Source organism: Arachis duranensis, chromosome 9 (genome assembly GCF_000817695.3).
Source record: "Arachis duranensis cultivar V14167 chromosome 9, aradu.V14167.gnm2.J7QH, whole genome shotgun sequence".
Taxonomy (NCBI): domain Eukaryota; kingdom Viridiplantae; phylum Streptophyta; class Magnoliopsida; order Fabales; family Fabaceae; genus Arachis; species Arachis duranensis.
In genome coordinates, this window is record NC_029780.3 from 52,539,703 (window position 1) to 52,544,549 (window position 4,847).

Genomic DNA, 4,847 nt, shown 5'->3' on the forward strand with positions numbered 1-4,847 from the left:
GCTGGCCAGTTTGCAAAGGAGGAAGATAGTGCTAGGATAACCCAACTTTCCTCCAGAGTCACTCTTCTCAGCGAGCTTCCGAATGCCTTGAGCTATGAGTTCATGAACCTTGATCTCTCCTCCCTTCATTATACATTGCACCATCGTTGTTCTCTTGAGGTTCACCTCCGAGTTTTTTCCAGCTGGGAGAATGGATCTTCTTACAATTTCGAACCATCCTTTAGCCTCAGGGAGGAGATCTCCTCTTTTTATAAATTTTGGCTTCCCCTTGGGACCTCTCTCCCAATCTGCTCCTTGCATACATATATCCTGTAGAATCTGGTCATAATTGGGGTTTTGGTCCATTCTCGAGTGATAGCTCTCCTCTTCAAAGGGTATGCTTCTCAATTTTAACACTCTCATGATAGTCATGGGGCTAAAGTCTACCACAACCCCTCTCACAAAACTTGTGTCTGAGTCATCCTTCTTGTCTTGCCTAACTGCATTTGCATAGAACTCTCTTACTAGAGTGGCATTCACACTTGTGACAGGGTCGGTGAGGAGCTCCCATCGGCGTTGTTCCACCTTCTCTATGATTTCTGGGCACTCGAATTTTGTGACTTGAAAGCCTAGTTCATAAATGATTTCATTCTCAGTCATCCACCCATACTGAAGTGCATGATAGAAGGTTCTAAATTGCACTTCATCAAACGGAGGATGCTCTATGGGTCCCTTCCCTTTTTGCCTCTTGGAGCTTGATGATGCCATGAGTGAGGATCAGTTTACGAAGATGGTGAAGGCTATGAAGTTTAAGATGGAATTCGGTTGATGTGAGGTAGAATGTGTCTTAGAAGAATGTGTTTTGAGAGAAGGATGAAAGGCGAGGATATAAGGTGTATGTGATGTACGTATAGGGGTTTATATAGAGAGATAGCAATTGTTGAAGGGTGTGGATTGATGGTATTGTTTGATAGTGGACGGTTGGGATTTTGAGATTGAATGAGCACAAGGATTACCTCTTTTATGAGGGTCTTGGTTCAATCTCCAAAGCCATCCACTCCCAATGTTGCATGGCAACACTTCCAAGGACATTCCCCATGAGGACAAGTGTGAAATTCCCTTGGTATAGTGGCCGAATCCCTCTTCCTCACTTGTCCTATCAAGTACCATCAATGTCCTTTTTGGATTCCCTATACACAAAAAAGAAAGAATGTGATAATTAATTGAAAAATTGGTAGGAAAATTCAAGTGGTGAACTAACGACACAAAAAATCTCTCTTTTTTTTTGCTAATTTCTTCCCATGAATTCATGAATACACATCAATCAACCATTAAGCTGCCCAGGCATGCAACATTGGTACACCAAACTTGTTTGTGGTCATATAGTGCAACAAGTTTGGGGAATGAATTGCTTTTTTCAAAAAGTGTGTTCAAACCCACTTGGTGTGCTTTGAACACCAAACTTATCATGTACTATACTTTGCATGTAAAAGAGTCTTATGTTGGTTGTCAAAATTGATCTGAAAATCCATGAACCTTGCATTATTACTATTATTAGAGGTTTAAGAGAGAGAGAGTTATAGAACATGGGTTGCCTCCCACGAATAGCTTCTTTAACGTCATTAGCTTGGCGATTGTCCCTTGTCAAGGTGGTTGATAGTGCTTGAAGTCCTCCCCTCTTGCAGTGAACCTATGTCCATTAGCTTTGTTGATAAGCTCCATATGCTCTAAGGACATGATTTTGTTGATGGTATACACTGGGGGCAGCTGAGATGGAATAGTGGGAAGGTGAGGTGGTATGGTTGGGAAGTATGTAGAGATCACTTCATCACTTGGAGAGAAATCTTCTATAGGAATCTTCTTGTTTCTCCATCTTCTGGGTACTTTCTTCCTTGTTTCTCTTAGTGCTATCTTGCTTCCTACAGATTCTTCTTCTAAGGGATTTTTGTTGCTAGCTTTGCATGGCTCTGGTGGTTCTGGTTTCTTTTGGATACCCTTTTGATATGGTACTTCCTGAGCACATGGCTTTCCAACCAATGGGGCTTCTATTTGAGTTGTTTCCGCTTCACTGCTTGTTTCTTGCATCAATGCTTCCTTGGTTGGGTCCTTCATCAACTCTCTGTTATCAAGATCTGATTCTTGTGAAGGTTTAAAGACATTGAAGGTGAGCTGCTCATCATGTATCCTCAGTACCAACTCTCCTTGCTCTACGTCTATGAGTGCTCTGGCTGTGGCTAGGAATCGTCTTCCCAGAATGATGGGGTAGATAGGATTCTCATCCATTTCCAAAACAACAAAATCTGTGGGAAGGTAGTAGCTCCCAACCTTTATCAGCACATTTTCAACCACTCTTATTGTTTGTCTTTGAGTTTTGTCAGCCAATCTGATAATTACATCAGTGGGAGTTAGTTCATTGATTTGGAGCCTCTTCATGAGGGAGAGAGGCATTACATTGATGCTTGCTCCCAAGTCACAAAGCCCTTTGTCAATCATTATTTCTCCTATGGAACAAGGGATGTGGAAACTCCCTGGATCCTCCTTGTTTGTAGGTGCCCCTGGTTGAATGAGGGCACTGCAGTCCTTGTTCATCTTTATGGTCTGTCCATCTTTCAATGGACTCTTTTTGGCTAGTAGCTCCTTTATATACTTGATGTAGAAAGGCATTTGCTAGAGGGCTCTAATGAATGGTATATTTACATCAAGATATGCAAACATACCAAGGAACCTTGAGTACATTCTCCCTGCTACACCACCTTTAAGCCTGTGGGGAAAAGGTGCATATGGGTTCAATACCTCCTTCTTCTTTAGCTCTTCCTTGGATGTAAGCTTAGTTGCACAGCTTCCTTCCTCCTGGCTTTCCTTTTGGTTATTTTGGAGGTGTTCTACTTCATTCATACTCCCCTCATCACTTGTGGTTATCATTTTACATTCTTCCCATCTCACTTTCTTTGTTTCTCCTCTTGGATTCTTCTCTGTATCACTGGGGAATCCATTAGTGGGTTTGGGAATTTGTTGAGATAGGTACCCTACTTGGGACTCCAATCTCTTGATGTTTTCTCCTTGGTTCTTGATATTAGCTCGCATTTCTTCCTTAAACACTTTGTTGTCTTGGACTTCTCTGCATATGTTTTCAAGTAGATCTTCAATCTTTGAAAGCCTATTATTTATTAATGATGGTGGGTTGATATTAGGTGGTTGTGAAGATTGGTTGGATGGGTGTTGGTAATGTCTCTGTGAGGTGTTTGGATGAGTTGCATGGTTGTTGGAGATGAGGTTGTGGCGTCTCTGATCTTGCCCTTCATCTTGTTGATTTCCCCATCCATAGTTGGGGTGATTTCTCCATCCAGAGTTGTAAGTTTTGGAGTATGGATCATGGATTTGTCTAAGTGAGTTTCCGACATAGTTGGCTTGCTCCCAGTCACCTTCTTCTCCTGTGTTTGCTCCTTCTTGAGCTGGTGATGAAGTGATGGCTACTGCAATTTGGTTCTCCTCCACCTTCTTGGTAAGATCTGCTAGCTGCTTGGTGATCATCTTGTTTTGGGCTAACAGTGCATCCATGTGGTTCAGCTCCATTACTCCTCTAGTGTTACTTCTTTCGGAGGCATAGAAGTAGTCATTCTCAGCAACTGTTTCAATGACATCTATGGCTTCTTCAATGGTTTTCTTCTTGTTTAGAGAGCCTCCTGATGAATGATCTACAACCTTCTTTGACTCATATGAAAGACCTTCATAGAAGATGTGAAGTTGGACCCACTCATTAAACATCTCTGGTGGGAATCTCCTTGTTAGATCCTTGAACCTTTCCCAAGCTTTATAAAGTGTCTCCCCATCTTGCTATCTGAACGTCTGCACTTCAGTTCTCAGCCTATTGATCCTTCAGTTCACTACCTCTTCTCAATTAGTCAAGCTCTCCTTTGGAAAGGATTCAAGCCACTTGGATGCCTTGTCCCTGAGTGAAAAGGGGAACAAGAGCAACCTATAGACATCAGGGTGGACTCCATTGGACTTCACCGTGTCACAAATCCTCAAGAAGGTGGTCAAGTGTTGGTTAGGGTCTTCTTGAGCACCTCCTCCAAATGAGCAATTATTTTGCACCAAAGTGATGAGTTGGGGTTTTAGCTAGAAATTGTTGGCATGTATGGTGGGTTTCTGAATGCTGCTCCCACAGTTTCTAGGATTAAGATTGATATAGGATCCTAAGACCCTCCTTTCTTGCCCAGCCCAGTTTGCATGGCCTTCTCTGGCATGATTATGAGCTTCTTCTTCATGATTGTTCTCCAAATTCTCTTCCATGTTGGGTTCAAAGTACTCTTCCTCTTCCTCAGCACCAATAATCCTTTTTCCTCTTGCCTCCCTTCTTTGTCTCCAAAGGGTTCTTTCAGGTTCTGAATCAAAGGATGTTGAGACTCCTTCTCTTCTCCCTGTTATACAACAAACAGATTGCACAACAAGAGATATAGTGAAGACTATTCTTGTTAGAGTGATTGTTAGTGTGAGTGATGCAATTTATCAAACAGTTAGTGGGTTAATGAGCTGAATTATGATCAACTAAGAAAAAGAGAACAGAAAATAGAGATGGTATAGGGGATGAGGAAGAAATTAAAAACAAACTAAGGTAAATTGACTAAATAATAAAAAAATGAATAACGAAATAAAAAAATGCTCAATCTAGTGATCTTCTAACTTAATCATTGTTGATTCAAAATCAATCCCCGGCAACGGCGCCATAAACTTGATGCATGAAAACTTGCCTCTCAACAAATTTCCCTTCGGCAAGTATACCGAATTGTCGTTAAGTAAAACTCACAATAGAGTGAGGTCGAATTCCACAGGGATTGATTGGTCAAGCAACTTTAGTTAGAAGAATA